The sequence below is a fragment of the Equus przewalskii genome, chromosome 2 (assembly GCF_037783145.1).
Source record: "Equus przewalskii isolate Varuska chromosome 2, EquPr2, whole genome shotgun sequence".
Classification (NCBI taxonomy): Eukaryota; Metazoa; Chordata; class Mammalia; order Perissodactyla; family Equidae; genus Equus; species Equus przewalskii.
Window position 1 is genome coordinate 57166553 of NC_091832.1, and position 24866 is coordinate 57191418.

The 24866-nt window shown below is 42.9% G+C and overlaps 1 long non-coding RNA gene across 1 annotated transcript in view; it reads right to left on the reverse strand.

The window, feature by feature from the left end:
• The window catches only part of LOC139082036 (uncharacterized), a 114513-nt gene extending 107307 nt beyond the window's left edge, over positions 1-7206 (reverse strand). Inside the window, exon 1 of the long non-coding RNA XR_011537696.1 lies at positions 6837-7206. This is a non-coding gene — a long non-coding RNA (uncharacterized lncRNA). The remainder of the gene's footprint in view (positions 1-6836) is intronic.
• Between the last annotated feature and the right edge of the window lie 17660 nt (positions 7207-24866).

A 24866-nucleotide genomic window follows, 5' to 3' on the forward strand; every position in this document is an offset into this window, starting at 1 on the left:
CTTATAAGAGGATGAAGAGACCAGAGCTCTCTGTCTGCCAAGTGAGGTCACAGCAAGAAGTCAGCCCTCCGCAAGCCAGGAAGAGGGCCCCCACTAGAACCTGACCATGCTGGTACCCTGATCTCGGTCCTCCAGACTCCAGAACTGTGAGAAAGAGACGTGTGCTGTTTCAGCCACCCAGTCTACAGTATTTTGTTCAGCAGCCCGAGTAGACTGAGACACCTGGCCAAGAGCACTAAAGTGAGCATCCCACTCCCAACATCCCTCCCCCCTCCGTTTATGACCCTCTCGGCATTGCTCACACTCTGCGATTATCTTGTTGACTTACTCTTGCACTCACTCAGTGTCTCTCTCTGTCACCACGTAGGCCCCTCACAGCAGCAATGTTCCCTTTCTTCTTTCCCACTGTGTCCCTAGCACATGGCATAATGTCTGACATGCATGACAAGGCGGTGTTCCATAAAGAGGTGTCAATAATGAATTATCGATTATTTAGATTCAGGTATATACAAATATGTCCAGAGAACTGAGATGGCTCAACAGAAGACGACCTTCAGGGAAGTAGAGATTTCAGGGCCAGACACAGACGTTATCCCAAAAGAAGAGGTTTGTGATGGTTAACTTTATGTGTCAACTCGACTGGGCCATGGGGTGCCCAGATAATTGGTTAAACATTATTTCTAGGTGTGTCTGTGAGGGTGTTTCCGGCCGAGATTAACATTGGAATCAGTAGCCTGAGTAAAGCAGATGACACACCCGCTGTGGGTGGGTCACATTCAATCTGTTGGAGGCCTGAATAGAAGAAAAGGTGGAGGGAGAGACTTCACTCTCTCTGCCTGACTGCCAGCTGAGATGTCAGTCTCCTCCTGCCCTCGGGCTGGGACTTGCACCATCAGCGCTCCACTTCTCAGACCTTTGGACTTGGACTGAAAATAGACCACTGGCCCTCCTGGGTCTCCAGCTTGCCGACTGCAGATTTTGGGACTTCTCAGTTTCCATACTCATGTGAGCCAGTTCCTTATAGTCTCTCTCTCCCTCTCTCTCTCTCTCTCCTGAGAGGGGAGTCAGAAAGAAGGCAGATGAAGAACAAACAGGGTCATCACTTCTGCAGAAACAAGGAGGAGCTGGATCATGCAAAGAACTAATAGGATATATATATCCTGTTGGTTCTGTTTCTCTAGAGAACCCTAATACAAGGTTAGACAGGATGAGCTGGACGTGGTACAGGTACAGGCCTGAGGGGTGAATTGGAGCAGTGGTGGCTTTTCCTCAAATCTATCTGAACCCAGACATCTTGGTGGTGTGTGTATCTCCTGGGAGAAAGGACTCTGGGTGAACTAAAAGAGTGGTCACATTAGCTGTCACCCTCTGGGGCCCAAGCCACATTGCTGTGAGACCCATCTGTTAGTCTTACCTCACAGACAAATGCAAGGCACTTGCAGACATGAGGCCTGAGAGAAGCACGGCCTTGATCTGAGAAGGGTGGAGGGGAGCAGGCAGCTGAGACAGAGGTCCGGGCAGCAGGGGGTGGGAGCCCGGTCCAAAGCTGCGGCACCATGAGCCGCCATGCAGGACAAGTGGGAAGCATCTCTGTGCATGTGGGAAGCATCTCTGTGCATGTGAGAAGCCCAGGATGCTTCTTGGGGATTCCCAGGAAGACGTGAAGGGAAGGGAATTCCTGAAGGAGGTAATGAGGTAAAGGTATTAACACTAATAAGGCCTCCTTGAGAGTCAAAGGCTGGTGAGATTTTGAACATTTGTGAGTAATATCAGTGACATAAAATTTAACAGTCACTTTAATATATACCAGCAAAGGTTATAGCATATAATCATAGAACATAATGTTACCATCCAAGGGGGATCATCTGCCCGCTGCAAGACATGCCAATAGTCAAGAGGCAAGGTGGTAGGAGAGAAAGAGTTTTATTACAGCTTGCTAGCAAGGGGAAAGATGGCTGACTAACATCCAAAAGAACCATCTTACAGAACAAGGACTATAGGCCAGTTGTACAGGGGGCTGGTCTCCCCATGGGGGAGGCATCTGGTCTCCAGGTGGGGCAGACATCTGGTCTTAGTTCCTGATAATCTTTTGCTTTCCTGGATATGCATCAGAAACTGGAGCAATGCCCTCTACAATCTTTCAATTGTCATTGATAATGGTCATCAGCATAGACTCTCTGCCCAGGGGTCATCACATTCCTAAGGAACTCAAAAGAACAAAGTTATCAACTTATAGCAACTGGGAGCGCCATAAAATCTACAGAGCATGTATATCTCCTGGACGGTGCTTATCTAGCTGGGTTAGTTAATCAGAGGTCATTCAGTTACAATATGGTTCCTTTCCTACAATATGGCTTCCCTTACGTCAACCTTGTGCTGAGCAGGTATCAATAAGAGCTGGAATATTTTAGAAAAAAAGAAGAGGAGAGGAAACACTTGCTGGAAATCTTCTACAGAGTGTCCTGATGGAAAATTTTGGATCCATGTTTTAGGTGGTAATAAACACATATATCAACTCCCTGTATCACATCCTTGTTAACATCATGCGGGCAGTGGGCATTTTGAACAGTTTGAGAACTTAAGGTAATCAGGACAAGCATTGGTTAACACCAGCACATTCTGTTGTCAAAATATTTTTTTTTTAAAGAGCTTGGTACTCTAATCTACTCCTAGTGAGGTTTTTTTTAATGCCTTTTTTTTTGGTGAGGAAGATTGGCCCTGAGGTAACATCTGTTGCCAATCTTTCTCTTTTTTTTTTCCTCCCCAAAGCCCCAGTACATAGTTGTATATCCTAGTTATAAGTCATTCTAGTTCTTCTATGTGGGACGCTGCCACAGCAAGGCCTCATGAGCAGTGTGTAGGCCCACGCCTAGGATCCAAGCTGGAGAACCCCAGGCCACCAAAGTGGAGTATGTGAACTTGACCACTTGGCCACAGGGCCAGCCCCCTCAAAATATTTTTCAATGCTATAAATTTTGTGTGCATTTAAAATTGTGTATAGATATTATTGAGACATCTGTGTAACCCAAGAAATTTTCATTTAATTTAATCCTTACATCAAACCTGTTTTGGTTTGTGGGTCCCAATCTGGAGATGATGAAACTGAGGCTCAGGAAGATGAATACATAGCCAAAGTCACATAGCTAGGAAGGGCAGAATGGAGACGGAACTCAAGACTGTCTAACTCCAAAGCTCTTTCCACTCCGCCATGCAGCTTCCCTCAAGATCATCTAGCCCCACCTTCTCATTCTACGGAAGGACTTAGATCCTAAAAAGCACGTAAGACTTGTCATATAACATGGCCAATGAGTGCCCAAGCTAGTTCTAACTGCAGGTGCCCATCCTATTTAGGGCGTCAGTGTCCTCCAGCTGGAGACACCGGAACTCACCTGCAGATGAACAAATTGGATCTATCATGCCTTGCAGCAAGAGGGAATGCACACCACAGGGAACCATGGGGCATCCCACTAGCAGAGTGTAAGAAAGGGCTAATTATAGGATTTGGGGTTTTGCTAGGTGATTTTGGGGAAGGTTTAAGTAAGCAAGGACTGAATGCTGTCAGGAAGCGGGGGTAATTCTCTGACTGGGTATCTTAATCTTTTCTAGGCAAGGGGAAGACTAGACTGAAGCTAAAGCTGTAAGTGGTAAGGAAGCAGCTGGCGCTCATAGTAGCTGGGAGATGGAGGTGTTAGAATTCTATGGCTTTGTACCAAATCACCCAAACCTGGTGGTGTAAAACAACACAAACTTTTCATCACACCATTTCTGTAGGTCAGAACCCAGGTGTGACAGGCTCAAGGTCTCACTAGGTGAGGGCTGCAGTTATCTTATAGGGCTCGACACCCTGCTCCAAGCTCACTGGCTGTTGGAATTCATTTCCTTGCAGCTGTAGGACTGAGGTCCCCATTTTCCTTCTAGCCATTGGCCGGGGATGACTCTCCGCTCCAAGAGACCCCCTGCAGTTGCTGCCACGTGCACTTCTCATAGGCAGCTCCCAACACGGACGCTTGCTTTCTTCCAGGCCAGCCAGAGCGTGACCTCTGACCTCCTCTTCTACAACCAGCCAGAGAAAACTCTGATTTTAAAAGGCTCATGTGATTAGGTCAGGACTACTGGATAATCTCCTGATCATAAGGTCAACTGAATTAGGATTTTAATCACATCTGTAAAATCCCTTCACAACGGTCCCTAGATTAGTGTTGGTTGAATAACTGGGAAAGGTGTGTGTACACCGGGGGGAGGAGGGACAGCTCAGAATTCTGCCCACCACAGCGGGGTGTTTCACACTTTGTGCCTTGGACAATGTCCTTGTATTGTCTGGGTTCAGGCATGATTACGGAGTGCTGTTGTTTTTGCCTTGATCTCTTGTGGTCCCAGAGTGGCCTTGTCTGAAGCTGAGTGTATGAAATTAGTGTGTTCAACAGGAGAATATCGAGACCTCACCAACAGCACCAGACCAGCTCCTGGATTTCAGGCGCTGCTTTTCTCTCTCTCAAAGGGAAGATGATAACGATGCCCAACAGGAAAAATGGGCAGAGATATGAAGGGCAGATCCCAGTAGAAAAGACCTGAGTAGCCAACAGACACATGAAAAGACACACATCTCTAGCAACGAGGAAAATACAAAATAAAACAACAAGGAGATGCATTCACACCCATCATATGAGCAAAACATGTAAAATCTGATGATGAAAAGGTTGGCAAAGATGAAGAGAGACAGGAAACTCCATATCTGCACAGAGGAGGATATATTGCTGTGACTTCAGAGAGCTATTCGGCAACATCAGGGACAGCTGAAATGTGCATAGTCTTTGATCTGCCAGTTTAAAAGCTATAAATACCCTAAAGAAACTCTCTTACGTGTGTGCACAAAAGGACATGTATGAGAATGTTGATTGTATGTAATAGAAACAAAACAAGTCCAAAAAATGGAAACAGTCTAATGTCCTTTCACTGGAGAATGGACGAGTAAAATTGTGTTATATTCAGACATTGCAACGCCACATGGCGTTTAAAAATGAAAGCACTACAGCTACAACTATCAACTCTCAATAAATCCCAGAAACAATTTTGAGCAAAAGAACCAAGATGCAGTGGGACATTTACAGCAAGATATCATTTATCTAAATTTTTTAAACAGGCAAAACAATGCTTTATAATTTTTATGGATACATAGCATATGTGGCAAAAATATAAAAATGTGGATGGAAATGATAAAAACTGAATTCATGAGTATGATCCCCTCTGGGAGAAATGAGGGGGAGGAAAAGATCCGAGAAGGGTCTCCATTGTATCTGTAATGTGTAATTTGTTTTAAAGAATTCTCCAGTAAATATGGCTTAAAATTAAGATTTGATAAAGATGGATAATGAGTATGTGGGGTTTTCATTATGTTATTCTTTATTCATATCTTTATGTTCGAAACAATAAAGTTGAAACAATAAAGGGAACTTGGTCAGTGTCTTCACTAGGCTTTGCTGCCATGGAACTCAAACCCGCTGTAAGATGGGGAAAGAGAACTGTGATGTATTTAAAGGTATAAAACAAAATGAAAAGCCAGTAGGCCAAGTGGCTTTTCACAGAATCACAGAGCTTTAGCATAAGATACAATCTTAAAGACTCCTTGTCCTATTGTTCACCTAATCCAGAGTCCTTCCAAAAGCATCCCCAATAAACTTCAGCCCTTGAGGACGCCAGCCTCTCCCAGGGGTAGCCATTCTGTCTTTAGATAGCTCTGCTGGAAAATTTTCCTTCTGATTGGTAAAGCCCGGCACCCTATCTCCAAATTCTTCTCCCTGAGGCCATCGAACGAAAGATGAACGTCTTTGGATCCTTCATTCAGATCTAAAATGGAACTTGGCATGTCACTGTAAATCCCGTTGCTAGCATGTAGATGGTGCTCAAGGGCCAACGGGGCTAAGAATGAGAAACACTAGACCTGGGGATGCAAGCAGACATCTGGAGAGGAAAGGGAAGTGGGCCTTCCCCCTAGAGAGCTGAGGAACTCTCCATAGACCTCTCCGCCTTGACCTCACTTTCTGCCCCATACTGAAGCTCCAGGTCTGGTTCTGTCAGATTCCTGAGACCAAAGGAGAGAAGGTAAATAAAGGAGGAAAGGGTAAGGGTTGAGCCAACCTGGTTCTTTGACAGGTGTAATTCTTTGAGTTTCCAGGTCCTGTTCTAAGTGCCCATATTTAATCCTTACTATGAGTTACTCCTGCCTGTGAGGTAGGTTGTATTGTACCTTTTGAAGGGACTTGCCCAAGGCTCTACAGCCAGAAAGTCAGAGCCAACATTTGACCGTTGACATCTGTACTCTGACCCCCATGCCATGTGGCCTCCCTTTGCACACTGATGGACAGAGCAAGTACTATACAGCCTACAAGCTGACCTATTGCCGGAATGAGGGACATCAAGACTCTACCACACCTCAGCAGAATGCTAGGACAAGCCGTCCCAAAACAGGTGAGGGCTAGACAATGGCAGCACTTGGCTTGTTGGCAAGAAGCAGCAAGCACCAAATGGAAGTTGTAGGACATGGTGTGAGGGCAAGTCCATTTCGAAAGGAGGGGAAATCTGTCTATGCTCTGGACAGGGTATGTGTGTAAGGCTGCATCTATGCTTATGTCTACGTGATGCATACTGTGTGTGTGTGTGCGTGTGCATGCATGTGTGAATTCTTACACAATCTGATCAGAATAAAGGTTAGAGCTGCGTACACACAATTTTAATGTTAAAACCTAACTAGAGAACCTCTAGTGGTAAATTGGCAGCTAAAGCTTCTGAGCCTCAAGCCAACAGTCTGGTATCACTGATAAAAAGAACTTGAAACTTACATGAGAGGCAGGAGCTCTTCCTTGTTACCTTGAATTCCACGCTGTGCCCACTGGAAGCTGCCTTAAGACACCTCTATATCACTCTTCAGTGCCTCCACGAGCTCAAGTCTGTTCAATCCTTATTTCACAACCCCAATGTAGCAAGCATGGGCAGGACAAGTGATTACACAGACCTTAGGAAAAATTAAACCACTTTTTTCTGTTGTTGCTTCTTTTTCTTTCTGATGCTATCTGCAGGGACACGCTGCAGTGAAAAGTTATGACTGCCCAAAATGAGGATTCTTCTCTCTACTGAACTGCTCTCTGAATTCCCAAAATATAATCATATCTCTACAGCAAGGTCATATTACTCACTCAGTGACTCCTTTCTGGGATCTGCTTCCCTGAAAGTAACTCTCTCAACCGTGGCCCAGCATAATCTCAAGGGCAAAGATACCGAGCACAGCAACTTGCGGCCCTCTCTCACTCGAGGGGCCTTCTAGGAGTTGGAAGAACCACGTTGCACTCAGAACAAAGCGAACAGTGACTCTCATTTGCTTTCTCCTGGCACACTCTACTCAAGACAAAATTCATTCCTTCAGAACAATAGGGAAGAAGTAATCATTAATTGAGTATGAGTAACCATTTCAACAAAGAGATTTCCAAGCTGTTGAATCTAAAGAGTAGTTTGGGGTCCCCAACCAGCAGGCATCAGATAACATTCAAAGAAACACAAAATAAGGAGAGAAAGGGAAAAAGAGCCACAAACACCAGAAAAAGAGACAGAGAAATGAGAGCAGACATCTAAGGGTTAGGGCTAGGGCTAGGGCTTGGAGGACAAATAAGGGGAGAATAAATGACAGATAAGACTTGGAGAGAAACAAACAGACACAGTAAGAGTCAGCCAGAGACAGCAAATAGAGACAGACATGCAAAAAATACACAAAAACCAATAGGCAAAGCAACCACTGGCAGAAATCCTTAGTCTTTGTCTTAAAATAACCCAAAACAATTAGTCAAGACCCTTGCTGACAAGTATGTCACTGAAGGCACCACCTTTTAAGTGAAGACTGCAGGTGAAAGTCCTCAGGGTATGACTTCATCCGCCCCGTGTCCCCAGTAAGCTATCCCCAGTGGAAAAGCCTGGATAGAGAGCCCTTGGGCTCACGCATCCCAGTGAATCTTGCACGAGCATTTATGCCCTCAAAGAAGGGCAGTTAATTAACTACAGGTAACATCAGACCCCCCACTTCAAGATAATGTCAGATGTTCTTTCCCACCCACCCTTTTCCCTTTGTACCTAGTGAGCCGGTACACAGCACCCTCTGGAAATTTCCAGTGAACACTATCAGGAATGGAGATGCGACAGCGCTAAAGGGAGCGTTTGAGTGGGAATGTGGAACATGGGCAAAGATTTAGGGATACTTTTCCTCAATGTTTGTCAGGCATTTCCCCATGTTTTTTGAAACGTTTTATTTTCTATATCCAAGCTCTGTATTGCTGGTAAATACAGAGGTCCCTTGCTGTAGGCTTGTTGTTAAGCTCAATCTTTTCCTGACTTAACCATACATACGCTAAAGCTCTGACTGATTGCAATAATCCTTCATTTGGAGAACACACAGCGGTCCTTATAATGTATTCGTATACATTGAGTAAATGATTTTCACAGAAATACTTTAAGGAGGGTAGAGTCAGATATGATTTCCTCCATTCTGCAAAAAGAAGCCCAGAAGAAACTTATTGAAGAAACCCATCCGAGGTCTCACCACCCAGCCACAGCAGCAACAAGACTCGGATTTAGGTTTCTCCATCCATTTCCGTTCGCTTCCTACCCTGTCACCTTGGCTGTATCCACGGGATGGCAGGGCTTCCATCCTCACACGTTCTCCCTCCTTTTGCTTCAGATCTATGTTGTTTTTAATTAAAGGTTTACAACTCTTGAGTCCCTACCTCGATCTCATCATCCTTCCCCCCTCCCCAGAGATAACCACGTTCCTAAACTCAGAATTTTTCACTTCTGTGTATATTGATGGTTTTGTTACTTGGTTACATACACATAAATATATAAAGCATTGTTTTGCAAGTTTCAAAATCTTTTATATTATTCTGCAACTTGATGTTTTCTTTCCACAATGGTTTTGAGCTTTATCCATACTTAGCTCTAATTTATTTATTTAAACTATCGGTAGTTTCTTATTAGTACCCCATGGCCTCACCTCCTTTTAACAGCCAGAAGACTCACTGAAAGTCCAATATTTCCCTTCTTTCCACCCTTCCTCCTCTGGATTGAGCATCAGAATTTGGGGCCAGATGGGCTTAGCCATCCTGCCTGTGCTTCTGGTGGGCCCGTCCCCTGCTATGTTACAGCCTTTACTAATTTCCATTGGGGTTTATCAGGAGTGGTTGGATTAATGAGACTGTTGATATAGTAATTTCGCTGCCATCTTCATAATTAGTTCTCAGTGGAAATTGTTTTAGTCGTGATCATTCTCAGTAGGAAGAAGTCAAGATAAAACTCTGAGAATAGAGCTTTTAGAAACCATGTGAAGCAGGAAATTTGAAATGGGACCTGACCAATTCCTGCTCAAGGAGGCCACTGAGACTTGGCAAATAAAAGTAAAGTAAAAGTTGGGTTTGGGCATGTTGGAAAAGCGTGTATAGGGACATCATTTTCTAAAAATATTCTGATAAAATAATTAAACTAAATGATCATTATCTGAACACTCATGTTTGGGGAAAACCCTGGGAATTACATGGCATAACAGCGGAATAAAATGCACATGCTGCACTGGGGGGAGAGAGGGCCATGAGAGCTGCTCTTTGTGCTCCCCTCTACTGCAGCACTCACCATTGTGACAGCTATTCACACACGAGCCCTCCTGTTGCGACTGCACGTTCCATGATGGTGAGGTCCATGTCGTATGTTCCTGGAGCTTGGCACATATCTGGTGTTCCATTTGTCAAATGAACTGTTCAGCGAACGAAGAAAAGTAGCACCAGTAAAGTTCTGTTGGCTTGTAAAAATTTCCTAGGGGCTGTTCGTGAAAAAAGGAATTACACCAGGCTACCACAGAGTAAGCTCAAATATGGCAGCTGCAAGCAGGAAGGGCAGACGTACATCCTCAGATGTGATGAGGCCAAATTCATTCATTCAGCAAACACCAGCTAAGTGCTTTCTAAGTTCAGTGCAGGACCTGAGGAGGAACAGAAAGGGCCTAAAGGGAAAGGGAAGGAAATATTTACCATTCGTCTACTCTCTAACCTTATTTATCTTGGATATAATATTTACTACACAGAAAAGTGGGTGTAATCTCTATTTTACTCACGAAGATACCATCTCAGAGAGGCTGCCCAACATAGCCACTATCACTTAGCTAATCGGTAGTAGACCCAGGATTCAAGATCGGTTCGGTCTGACCTGAATGCCCTGGGCTTTCCATAGCAAACATGGCATCTCTCCCAGGTAAGGAATGGTGCTTAACTTTGATGAGCTTATGGTCTAATAGGAGAGATCATTTTGGCTAAATAAAAAAAATAATGACTAATTAGAAAATAAACACAGACTGAGAGATTGAGATTTCAGTACTCCTTATAACCAGGTGAAGGTTAGCCTATTAAGTTTTGCCACCTACTATTCTTTTTTCTACATTCCAGAAAAACATCACTTCAATGTTTTTATTTCTTCTGTTTCCTCTACCCAGGATGCTTTCTTTACTAACTTTACCTGACTATGTGTATTGAAGGTTTATCATAGGCATTTTCACTTTGGGATCACCCAGAATCTGAACCTCCATCCAACATTTAAGGAATTCCCGACTTTATGAATTTTAATGAGAGGTAGGGCCCACCTCCCACTATAGAGGCTGAAAATGCCAGCTGGTCACCTTCCCAGCCTCCCTTGCAGCTAGAACGTGGCCACACAGACCAGGCTCTGCCAGTCAGGCACACTCGCCCTAGGCTTTGAAACAGGAGCAAGAGAAGCAGAGAAGCAAGAGCTAAAGATGATTCTGTCTGGAAGTTTAACAAGATTGAGAGGCTAGAGTAAGAATGGTGCAGTGCTCATGGCAGCAGCCTGTGTCCAGAGCCAGTGGTCCTGGTGCTGCCACAGATGGCCCAGTGCTCAGCGGGACAGCAGTGGTGTCCTCCCCAGACCAGCTCTGTATCGGGATGTACGTGGATTTTATCTGTGGGTCCCAACCCAGTGGCCTCTGAGCCCACACCTGCATGGCTCTACCATTCCAGTGGGCAAGCCAATACCACTTCTCATAAAATTTTAATTTAGCGAGCAAAACATAAGGCATAAAGAGTACAAAGATAATAAACCTTAAAAGTAAAACTGTGGCAAATCAGTTAAACCCCATTCACTTCTCCCCAGCGAGGCAACCACAGTGCTCTGAATTGATATTATCATCCTCATGCATCTTTAATACTTTACTACATATGTATGAAACCCTAAGCACTAGATGATAATCATCTTGTATATTCTTTAACTTCATATAAATGGTGTCATACTATATGTATCTTTCTGCAACTGGCTTTTTTTGACTCAACGTTACGATTATGGAATTCTTCCAGGATGATATATGTGGCTATTAGTTTGTTCATTTTTACTGCTGTGACTCTGTAGAATTCCACCGAATGAATGTACCAAAATTTATACATTCCCCTATGGGCAGATGTTTAAGTTATTCTAATTTTATGCTAATATAAATAATACTACTACAGACCGCCTTGTACTTGTCTCCTGTGTGTTTGCAAGGGTTCCCAGAGGGTATATTTCTAGGAGTAGAATTGCTGAGTCATACCATCTGAATATTTCCAAGTCTACTAGATATTATCCAGTCCTCCAACGTGGCTATATCACATCATTTTAAAAAGTTTCTTCCTCTGCTTAAACCAGCCAGAGTCAACTTACAACTAAGAAGGCAGACTGATGCTGGGCAACAATTGTTCATGAGTCTCCCATATTTGTGTGTCTTAGAGCAGAGGCTCTGACAAGATAGTCATTGCCGCTCTAGGCATCTTGTCTGGAGCAAGGTAGGAAGAAGAGGGGGGGGACTGCACCAGTGCATCTGCTCTTTTGATCAGAAAAGCAAAACATCACCCTGCAGGCCTCTGGATTAGATTAAATTCTTCATGACTCATGATTTGCAGTTAGGTGATCCCCACCCCCAACAAAATCAGGGTTCTGTAAGCAAGAAAGAAAAGGCCAAAGGAAAGTAGCATGAATGTTGATCAAGGATCCAGTGATGTCTGCCACAGTCTACCCATGAGACCAGCCAATATCCCAATATCTGATCCAGTTACCACATCCAGCTCAAAGTCCATGATCTCAGACCCCAATGTGCTGTCTCAAGGTCTGGTGACCTGTAAGCTAAAAAACACATTATTTAATTCACCCAGCTGAATTCACCCGATAAACAGTCATAAAGAAAGAATAGGATAAGTGAATCAACATTTTCCAGAAAAGGGGAAAACAGAAAACACAAGGCAGTCGCTGGTCCGTAACACCATCTACACACTCTAGTTGGCAGAAGAGTGAGTTCCTTGGTCGGCTAACCCAGAAAGCCTTAGTTCTGTTCTTGGTTCTGCTCTTCATCCACTGGCCTCTGTGACCTCTTGTCCTGGTCTCCGGGAGAAATTTCCTTGCCCACTGTCCTCCACAACCCCCTCTGAGGTGGTCACCGAGCAAGATGGCCTTCTGGGAGTTGCACAGCTTTCACAGCCTTTTTAAAATTGATACAAGTGGTTTTTACTATTATGAGTAAGGCTACGATACACATTCTTGTGCAAGTCTTTCCGTGGATATCAGAAACCATTTTCACCCAACAGATTGAGAAAGATCAAAAACTTTGATAACATGTTACGTTGGCAAGGCTGTGCCGGCAGGCACTCTCTATATATGCTGATGGGAGCAAAAAGTGGAACTGCTTCCGTGGAGGGCAATTTGACTAAATATATTACTCATATATATATATGAGTAATTTTGAGATATATATAGATATCTATCTATATACTTTTGGCTATATACATATACATTACTCATGCACTATCTTTTGACTAATTCCACTTCTAGGAATTTATCATGCAAATGTATTCACACGCGTAAAATGACATTTTTACAAGATTATTCATTGCAGCTGTGTTTCTGAAGCACAGGATTGAAAACCATGTAAGTGACAATCTATAAAGAATGGTTAAATAAATATGGTACATCCATACAATGATATCCTATACAGTTGGAAAAAAAGAAAGAGAAAGCTTTTAATTTAGGTCTCTAAAGAGCATTGTTAAATTTTGAAAACAGGTGCAAAGCAGTGCTTACAGGATAGTAAGTGCCATCTGTGTGAGAAAGAAAGTCATACATCTTTGGAAGGCCACACAGGAAACTGATAACAAAGGCTGCCAATGGGGAAGGGAACTGGAAGGCTGTGAGCATGGGTGGGAGCAAGACTTTTCACTGTGCATCCATTCTCTTGTATTTGAGCCATATGAATATATTAGCTATTTAAAATTTTAAATCAAAAACTTGGTAGGCCAATGTTTATAGCAGCTTTATTCACAATTGCCAAAAGATGGAAATTACTCAAATGTCCAAATGAATGAATAAACAAAAATGGTGTATACATATACAATATGATATTATTCAATCTTAAAAAGGAAGGAGATTTTGACACATGCTACATGGATGAACCCTGAGGACATTATGCTAAGTGAAATAGCCAGTCACAAAAGGGCAAATACTATGTGATTCCACTCCTGTGAGGTACCTAGAGTAGTCAAACTCATAGAGATAGAAAGTACAGTGCAAGTTGCCAAGGGCTTGAAGGAGGAGAATGGGGAGTTAGCGTTTACTGGGGACAAAGTTTCATTTTCGGAAGATGAAACGGTTCTGGAGATGGATGGTGGTGATTACACAAAAATGTGGTTACACAACAATGTGAGTGTACTTAACGCCACTGAACTGCACACTTAAAAATGGTTAAAATGGCAGGGCCGGCCCAGTGGGGTATGGTTAAGTTTGCCCATTCCTCTTCAGGGGCGCAGGGTTCGAAGGTTCACAGGCGTCGATCCTGGGCTTGGACATAGCACTGCTGGTCAAGCCACGTTGTGACAGCATCCCACATACAAAATAGAGGAAGATTAGCAACAGATGTTAATCCAGGGCTGATCTTCCTTACCAAAAAAACAAAAAAGGTTAAAATGGCCAATTTTATGCTATGTATATTTTACCACAATAAAAAAATTTTTAGGGCCGGCCCGGTGGCTCAGCAGTTAAGTGCGCACGTTCTGCTTCAGCTGCCCAGGGTTTGCTGGTTTGGATCCCAGGTGTGCACATGGTACCGCTTGTCAAGCCATGCTTTGGCAGGCGTCCCACATATAAAGTAGAGGAACATGGGCATGGATGTGAGCTCAGGGCCAGTCTCCCTCAGCAAAAAGAGGAGGATTGGTGGCAGATGTTAGCTCAGGGCCAATCTTCCTCAAAAAAAAATTTTTTTAACTTGGTAGGACATACTAAAAGCCATTGAATTGTATATTTTAAATGGATTGATTGTATGTTTTGTTAATTATATCTCAATAAAATCATGGTTTTAAAAAAATGTGGAGGTTTCCAATTTATTTGTTTCTGATTAATTCCACATGTAAGTAACCAAAATGAAAGATCTTGTTTAAACAGAACCTTTAAACCTGAAAAATTCATGCCTTTTACATAGTACCTTCCATGTTCTACCCATTCCCCCAGCCAGGGGTTCTCAATTGTGGTCCTCGGACCAGGAGCATCAGCCTCCCCAGGAAGTTGTTAGAAATGCACATTCTCAGGCCCCTTCCCAGACCTGCTGAATCTGAAACTCTGGGTGTGGGGCATCTTGGGTTTTAACAAGCCCTACAGGTGATGCTGAAGTTTGGGAGGCACTGTGCTAGCATGGCCTCTGACTAATGATTATTGGAATACGTACTTATGATGAAATGGGCTCAGTAGCTAATAACTGAAACCAAGAGTTAACAATGGTTAACCTGATAGTTTATATCTCTCCCACATAAAACAAGTCCAGAGGTATGGTATGGTAGCTCTGCTGTGTTCATGGGGGATCTGAACTCCTACCGTTCCACTTTGCCACACTTAACTTTTAGCCCAAGGTCACCTCAAGGTCCAAGATCGATACTGGAATGTCAGTCATCACATCTCAGTGCAGACAGAAGAAGAAAGGACACAAAGGAACCTATAAAACTGAATCAGCTCCCTTTAAATCAGCCTTTCCAGCGATTCTTGTATCTCAATGTTAGGTTCAGAGCTGCAAGCAGGACTGGAAAATGTAGTCCTTTATTCTAGGAAGCAACACGCTCTGTAGCATGTTACTAAAGAGGAAGGGGAAAACAAATTCGGGGATAACTAACTTCTAGACTTGCCACTAACTTCAGCTTGGGAGAGAAGCTGGCTTTCCCAGTCCCTCGAGCTTCCAAACGGTAGAGATTTCAGTCAACGTAGATTGCAGGCTGCAGAGAAAGAACCTCTCTCTCTAAAGAGTCATACCTTCTTTTCTCTACCTCTCCTCTAAGTTCTCCTCTCTCTTCTAGGACTGCTGAAATCTACACGCAAACTAACTAACACAATACAGTATCCTGAATTTCTCCTGCTATTTGCCCAAATACTAGACTCCAGGGCTCAGAGGAAGACCTGCCCACACGTCAGTGGAAGCAGCAACGCCGCTTGGCCCACCTCATGACTCAGTGTATCCGGAGATGTTCCATGTGCCTGTGCCAGACTGAGAAGCTCTGTAGGTGCCACCACAAGCCCAAGAAGGAGAATCTCAGCAGAAACTCTGAAGTTCTGGACTGAAGCTACATTCCCTCTTCAGTCCATAACAATTTTCCTTTTGAGAAATAGAACGGCTGGTTAGGGAGGCCCCAGGAGATCAAGACAGCTGAAGTGCCTATGAACTAGACATTCTCTTAACCACCTGGCCATAAAGTTGAGTGAGCCCAGCATCATTAGAGGAAAGGCACATGCAGGACAAGACCAAGCAATTTATAGAAATCCCACGTGCAGTTGGCTAGTACTCCCATCATGCTCGTCCCTGTCTCTTGACCACTCCTCTCCAATCGACAACCATGGCTTCATGCTGAGCGTCCTATAACCAGTTCACTGAGGAATAGTAAATTCAAGCCTGACTTTGCACAATAAGCTGATACCAGCCAGACGTAGACCCCCAAATGTTACCACCTTCTTTGAGGAGGTCCTAAAAGGCAGCAAGGAAGGAAATACAGTCATTCACTTTTCTGTGTAGAAGAGGTAGTCTGAGGTAAGAACCTAAGTCAATTCACAGTCAGTTGTTAATAGCTAATGAGTTAGAGGAATATTGAGGGAATTGAAAGGAATGAGTTTGGAGGATTGGTGACAAGGATACAGTCATGCACCACATAACGACATTACAGTCAACGATGGACCGCATATACGACAGTGATCCCATAAGATTAGTACCATATAGCCTAGGTGTGTACTCTGGTACTCTAGGCTATCCATCTAGTACATCTAGGTTTGTGTAAGTACACTCTGATATTTACACAGTGATGAAATCACCTAACGACGCCATTTCTCAGAACGTATCATCGTTGTTAAGTGACACATGATTGTGTTTGGGGAAGAAGCGTGTGGATGGACCTTTCTAGGTGGAGTCAGAACTTAGGAATATTTGTGTGCCTAGTACATGCTCACGAGAATGTCTCAACTGCCAAGGAGACTCTACATAAGTAGATGAAGTAAGTAGATGAACTAGACATCCCCCCGTAGATGACAATTAGTCTCGTTTTCCACCCACCCTTGTTTCTGCTTTCTGACCTCATGGACAAAGCAGCCATGGCAACAGGGGGAGGAGGAGGCGTGAGCTCAACACCACCATCTCCACCTCACCACAGCTGGTCAGGCTACTGCTGTTCCTGAGTGCCCAGCTGACCCGAAGGAGCAACAACCCCTGGGCTCCAATGGGACTACCAGCCGCTTGTCAGCAGGTTGATTCCATTGGACTCACACCAACATGGGGGCGTCAGCAGTTTGTCCTCAGTGGAATGCACACACTGATGTTGCCTTCCCTTCCAAATGTTTCTACCAGCATGTCTGTGGATTTACTGAATGTTTTATAAGCCGTTATAGTATTCCATACATTATTTCTGACCAAGGAACTCAGTTTATCGTAAAGGTAGTAAGGCAATTGTGTCGATGCCCATGGGATTCAGTGGGCTCACCATGAACTATCACTCAGAAAAAGCTGACCACACAGAATGGAAGAAGTCAAGGTTCTGTTCTTCAGGTTTCTCTGTATCAATGGCAAATATACAGTGCCATTTCTCCCTTAGCCAGAATAAAGTTCCAACTAATATAGGGTGCAGTAAGAATGTCACATCTCACACATGTATATGTCACATCTCACCTAAATACCTACTAGCAATGTTTTTGCTTTCTGTTTCCTCATCTCTTGGCTTTGCTAACTTAGCACCCAAGGGAGGAATGCTTCCATTAGGAGACACAATAAAGATTCCACTTAATTAAAAGCTGAGACTTCCGCTTGGCCATTTAAAGACCAGAAGCCACTGAAAAAAACAGGCAAAAAGGGAGCAGATGTCAATGTTGGTTGAGGTGACTGATTCCGATCATCAGAAGGAAATAGGGCTGCTACTACACAGTTGAGACAGGAGGAATGCAGAGGGACCCAGGAAACTCACCGGAGGCCTCCTAAGTACTGTTATTTATGCAGGCCCTATTGGATGCCTACATAACAGCCACTCCCTCCTCTTTCCAGCTAACAGAATCACAATATCCTCCATTATCAGGTGGTCATGTGCTTCAGAGAGGCTGAGACATAACAGCCCCAGCAGGGCAAATCTTCATTAATCTAAGCCAATTGGTAATTCCATTTTCTTTTCCAGTGATTAAGAAAGGAATAAGCACGAGACGAAAAGCTGGCCAATAACATATGAAGGGAAGTCTGTGAGGCGGACTTCCAGAAAAGGTTTCTTTTTTCTTTTTTTGCTCCTAAAAAAGAGATACACATATCCACAAGTTATGTTAAAAAAGAGATATTACATATCCACAAGAACAGCAAAAGTTGAAAAGAAAGACAATTTCAAGTGTTAACAGGAATGTGAAGCAATTGGAACTCTCACACACTGCTAGGGAGAGTTTAAATTGATGCAACCACTTTTAAAAACTGCATGGCTGTCTCTGCTAAAGCTGAACATATGCAGACCCCATGACCAGCAACTCCACTCCTAGGATATACCCAACATCACCGCACACATATTGTATACCCCAAGATAAAATGCACTGAGACGTAAACATCAGGGCATAGAGACTTGTCTACCTACCTCATTGCTGTATCCTCCGTGTCTAGAAAACGGCTTAGCACACGGTAGACACTCTCAATACACACTGCTGGAAAAATGAAGAGATGAATATATTCTGATACATAAATATTAGGGTATAACCCTAAATCTTCCCTTAAGATTAATTTCTAGAAATAGATCTTATAAGTCAAAATATTAACATTTTAATGTATTTACTACATATTGCCAAATCCCTCCAGAAAAATTAAATAAGCCACATTCTGACCAATTTCAGATGCATACATTTCAAAAGTTACGCATAAAAAAGTTCATAGCAGTACTCTATAATAGCCTATACCTGGAAATAATACTGATGTACACTGCAGTAGAAGAGAAAGTTAAATGGTGGAATACTTTATATGGAATACTATACAGCAATGAACATCAACAGACTATTACCATATGAATCAGTGTGGATAAACGAATCCCAAAAACAAAATATAGAGCAAAGGAGCCAAATACAAGATAATACATACCGTACAATTCTGATTATATAAAGTTTAAAATAGGCACAACTAATCCAAAGTATTAGAAGTCAGATTAGTGGTTACCCTTGAGGGGTAACCTCACAACACTTGAGGGGTGCTATGGCTAGAAGGGAGCATGAGGGGACTTCTGAGGTGCTGGTAATATTCCATTTGTTGATCTGTGTATTGGTAATGTGGAAATGTTTATTTTCTGAAAATTCATAGAGCCATTTATTTGTTTGCATCTATCACAGGTAGAGTGATGGTTCACTCAAAGTTGTCCACATCCTGATCCCTGGAACCTGTGAATATATTACCTGACGTGGCAAAAGGGACTTTGTAGATGTGATTAAGTTAAGAATCCTGAGGTGGCAGATTAGCCTTAACTGTCTAAATGGAACAGATGTAATCACAAGGATCCTTTATAAGAGAGAGGCTGTGGAGTTAGAGTCAGAGAGGGAGATGTGACGATGGAAGCAGAATAAAGAGATTTGAAGATGCTATGCTGCTGGCTTTGAAGATAGAGGAAGGGGCCATGAGCCAAGGAATGCAGGAGACACTAGAAGCTGGAAAAGGCAAGGAATGGGTTCTCCCCTAAAGCCTCTAGAAGGAACCACCCCCTCCAACACCTTTTTTTTAGTGCTGTAAAACCCATTTCAGCCTTCTGATCTCCAGAACTGTAAGATAATAAGTTTGTGTAATAAGGTAATAAGATAATAAGCCATTAAGTGTATGGTAATTTGATACCCTAGCAATAGGAAACTAATACAGTGTACTTTTCCCTGAATATGTTATACTTCAGTGGAAAGTTGAGAGAGAGAGAAAGGGTCTTTTCTGCTCTGCAGGTTGTTGTCTGCATGTGATGCAAGTGGAATCTAAAAACAGAAACTATAGACACAGAGAACGGGTTGGTGGTTGCCAGAGGTGGGGGCTGGGGGTGGATGAAAAGGGTGAACAAGGTCAACAGGTACAAACTCACAGTTATGAATACGTCCTGGGGATGTAATGCACTGCACTGTGACTATATTTAATAACACCACATCGCATATTTGAAAGTTGCTAAGAGAGTAGAACTTAAAAGTTCTCATCAGGGGGCCAACTCTGTGGCATAATAGTTAAGTCTGGCACGCTCCACTTCAGCCGCCCTGGTTCACAGGTTCGGATCCCTGTTGCAGACCCACACCATTTGTCAAGCCATGTTGTAATGGCGACCCACATCCAAAATAGAGGAAGATTGGCACAGATGTCAGCTGAGGGCTAGTCTTCCTTAAGCAAAAAAAGAGGAAGATTAGGGACTGGCCTGGTGGCATGGTGGTTAAGTTCACACGCTCAGCTTTGGCAGCCCAGGGTTCACAGGTTTGGATCCTAGATGCAGAGCTACACACCGCTCATCAAGCCATGCTGTGGTGGGATCCCACATACAAAATAGAGGAAGATTGGCACAGATGTTAGCTCAGTGACAATCTTCTTAAGCAAAAAGAGGAAGATTGGCAATAGATGTTAGCTGAGGGGCAATCTTCCTCACAGAAAAAAAAAAAGAGGAAGATTGGCAACAGATGTTAGCTCAGAGTGAATCTTCCTCACTAAAAAAAAAGTTCTCATCATAAGAAAAAAAGATTTTAACTATATATGGTGATGAATGTTAACTAGACTTATCATTGTGATCATTTTATAATATAAAGAAATACTGAATCATTATGTTGTACACCTGAAACTAATATAATGTTGTATGTCAATTATATCTTGATAGAAAGAAGAAGAAGAAAATTAATCCAACATTCTTAGTTATTTTCAGAAACAGAGTTTGTTAGAATAATCTAACTCCCCTTAATTTGAAAATGGAAGTCCTTCCCCCAGATACCCACATAGCTCCTCCCTTCACCTCCTTCAGGTCTCAGCTCAAATGTCACCTTAGCAAGGAGTCCTTCCTTGACCACCCAATTAAAAATAGTGAGCCCTACCTCACATGGTCACTCTAACCTGTGAGGTTTTCCCCCTGGCACTTATCACCACCTGTTATCCCTATATAGTTTATTAGTTTATCTTCTTCCTTCCCACCTCCTCTGTAGGGGAGGAAGACATTTCCTCTACCTTCTCTGGGTTCGTCTGGCTGGAGAACGAATTAAATTCACATGAGACAGAATAGCAGGATAAAATTAAACAAACATTTATAACCTGTATACATGGGAGAGGCTCAGGCAAGCTGAGCAACTCACCAAAATGGCTGAAGCCACCACCTTAAATATCATCTCAGCTAACGACAAAGGAGGATGTTGGGGCTGGAGGGGAGTCAGTTACAGGAGGTTACCAAAAACAGGAGTAAGATTATTATGCAGATTTAAGTCCTTGCCTTTGGCATTGATTAAGAGTTTCTAGAGAGAAGGTCATCCCCTTTCTTCTTCCTGGTACAGAGAGGGAGGCACCTTTACAGATAGAAATTTACCTTACAAATGTAAATATCTCCTAACAAAGGGCAAGCAAGTTCCACCCCTCAGAATTTCCTTCCCCATCCCAGTTTATCAAAAGCAACCAGCCCAATAATCCTCATGCCAAAGAGACATATCTTGGCATGGCCAAGACCAGTCCCCCACACCTCCAACCGTAATTTTTCATGAGGGCAGGAAATTTTGTTCACTGCTGAATCCTCAGCACCTAGATAGGTACCTAGTATACAATTGGCACTCAATAAACATTTCCCAAATGAGTGAATGAATGAATGTCCTCTTCCTTTAAGCCATTTAATTGGGTTTTCTATTACTTGCAGACAAAAGCATCCTAACTAATATACATGACTTATTTATTAATATCTGACTTATTTCACTTAGCATAACACCGTCAAGATCCATAGACGTTGTTGCAAATGGCAGGACTTCTTTCTTTTTGATTCAATATTATTCTGAATAATATTTCATTATATATATACACACACGCATGCACACACCCCACATCTTCTTTCTCCATTCATCTGTAGATGAATATTTAGGTTGTTTCCATATCTTGACCACTGTAAATAAAGCTGCTGTGAACAAGAGGGTGCAGGTATCTTTATGAGATACTGACTTTGTTTTCTTCAGATAAATACCCAGAAGTGGAATTGCTATATTGTATGATAGTTCCATTTTTAATTTTTTTAGGAATCTTTGTACTGTTTTCCATAGTGGCTGCACCAATTTACATTGTCATCAATAGTGCACAAGGGTTCCCTTCCCAATATCCTTTCAATAAATGACTCTGCTACTAACATCAGTCGGAATCCATTTCTGTTGCTTGCAGTTAAGGACCTTGATATGAGGTCCTTATATCTGAGGATCGCTCACTGAGGATGAGCGATCCAGAAACATCTAGGCTCTCGGCACACCTGGGAAGTTGATGGTACAGTCATGCCAGAAGCCTATCAGTATGAGAATCATGTGGGCTGTGGTGCCTCTTGGAAAGAGAACTTGAGTTCTATTCTCTGCTAGATTTCATCCATACCCTGTATGGCATACTGATGCAATGGCCTCACTTAATCCTACGTTCAGAAGGATTGAGGATCCTGTGATGATCAATTCCATTTGTCCATTTGACTGGGTCACTGGGTGCCCAGATATTTGTTTAAACATTATTCTGGGTGTGTCTGTGAGGGTGTTTGTTTCTGGTCAAGATTAGCATCTGAATCGGTAGACTGAGTAAAGCAGATGGCCCTCCCCAGTGTAGGTGAGTCTCATCCAACCCACTGAGGGCCTGGATAGAACACCAGGCTGAGCAAACAAACTTTGCTCTCTCTCCAGCTGAAAGTCTTCCAGCTGGGACATCGGCCTCCTCCTGACTTCGGACTCAGACGGGAACTTACGCCGTTGGCTCTCCTGGTTCTCCAGCCTTCAGACTGCAGATCTTGGGGCTTCTCAGCCTCCATATCATGTTAGCCAATTCCTTATCATAAATTATATATATATTTATACATTTTATACATAAATTATTTACATATTTTATATAATTTGTATTTTATATATGTGTGTGTGTGTGTGTGTATATATACATATATCTCTCCTATTTGTTCTGTTTCTCTGGAGAACCCTGACTAATACAGACCCTCTTCAGGGAGAAAGGATCCCAGAAGAATAAGGAAATGTACTTGACCCAGTAAGGAAAGGAAGGGCAATTCTTTAAGAAGAGCTGTTACTTTAAATCAGGATTTCTCCTACCTTGGGCGTCCACAGACCAATGGGTCAAATTTTAGGTCATTTCTGACAAATAAAAATGGCAAGCAATAGGATATTTTAGAGAATATGAGGAAGCCATTTGGTGTAAACCTAATTTGGCCTGACCTTGTCTTTCCAAAAGGGCCTGACCAAGGCCGTTGAGCATGCATTGTATATCTGCTTTAGATATTCCCTATGGCAAGAACAAAGGCCCTTGAGATAAAGGTGCAACTTCCCTCCCCCTCCCAATGTTGGCATTCCCCTAAGGATTAAGCATCTTTCCTTAGGCTAGGAACTGATTGCTGCGCTCACCTGTGACCACCCAGCTCCAGACAATAGGCTTGCCTCCTGCTACACCCACCGAGATAGCAGACCCACTACCTGCTGTGTCCATCAAGCCCTGTGCAGACAGGGCAATCTTCTGACTATTGTGGGAGGAACATTTCAATCATATGTGAAACACCCTGTTTGGGGGTATATAACCACCCTGTACACCTCACATTCGGTTCCCTTTCTTCCTTCAGGAAGAAAGGCCCTGGGCCGTGGTCCTCAGATTTCAGCTCAGAATAAACTCACCCAAATTTTCATTTATAGATTGGTTATTTTTGTCGACATTTCTAAAAAGAGTCATAATTCTAATGATAAAAATAAAAACATTTAAAATCTATACTGTTTATTTCAGATCTATTGAAAGGGACGACAGTTTGAAATCTTTTCATTCTGTGGTGTGATGACATAGTTTGTGTCACCAGATTCCACATCTAACTGGTTTCTTCTATCTCTAAATAATTATAGAATTCCAAGTCTCAATGATAAGTTATTGAGCACGGCAGCAAGAGTTTGGCTCCGTCAGATAATGCTAGACATTTGGGTTGAACAGGGACACGGAAATCGTGGAGAGATGACTCACCGAAGACATCTTCCAGCTCCCCATCAGATGCTAGGTCAATAAGCGTATCACACTCAAAAGCTGGAGAAATGACTCTCTGCTTGGGAATCGGTGCTGAATGGATCCCTAATCTACTCTTTGGAAAGTAGCTTTTCATGCTCCATTGCAGCCCTTGAAGGTAATTTTAAAATATGCCCAATAATACATCATTGATTTCTTTCTCCCTGAGAAGAAAATCGAGTGCTGGAGAAAAGACAAACTTTCTGCAACTGAGCTATTTGCACCACAGAGAAATTCTGGTATCTTATCCTCAGTACTAAAATTCATGATCATTCAGCCCTGAGGCAATAGGCTCAGACGCTAAAGACAATAAACACATTGCTGAGATATACAGTTGAGCAAAACTCTTGAAGTCTTAGAAATGGAGTTTATGACATTATCAGTGTCACGAAGAAATGTTTTTATTTTATTCCTAATTTCAAAACTCTTAAGAGCTGCTTTCTCTCTGACAGCTAGGATACCTCATGTGAAAAAAGTCTTGTACTAGGTGCCCATTTCTAGACATAGCACATTAAAAAGATATGCCACCAGTGCTATCATTTGGTTGGAGTCATAGTTTTCACTATTTCTATTAACCTTGAATCAAGATCAGGACGTGTTTGAAAATGTAGGTTTTATTAGTATTCGGGTATGATGAGGCCAACAGATCAGAAGAAGATTGCCATTGAAAAGAGATTGTTAGACAGATCCAAGAGGTGGGGGCCTGCCACACCCTGGTGGGGGTCACATGAGGAAACATCAGGGCTGGTGGTGAGGCAGAGGGAGAGGGGCAGAAACATGGGCGAGAGCCTTTATTGTGGTTTCCATGGGAAGGAACAGGTGAGGCAAGGTAAACTGGTTTAGCACTGGCTAGTCTGAATATTTTCAGCAGGCTCTGGGGCATAAGGGCTGTCCCAAGTTGTCTGGTACCTGGTCCTGGAGTTATTAGCATGGATGGATAGTGGCCCGGAGTGTGAGAGCCTGATAAAGAAGGTAGTTAGGAGTCTGGGCTCTGGACTGGTTGGTTTGCATATGAAAGGCAATTCAGGTGATTTTTGTTTACTATCTCCAGGAATTAGCTAACCTTTTGGGGGGG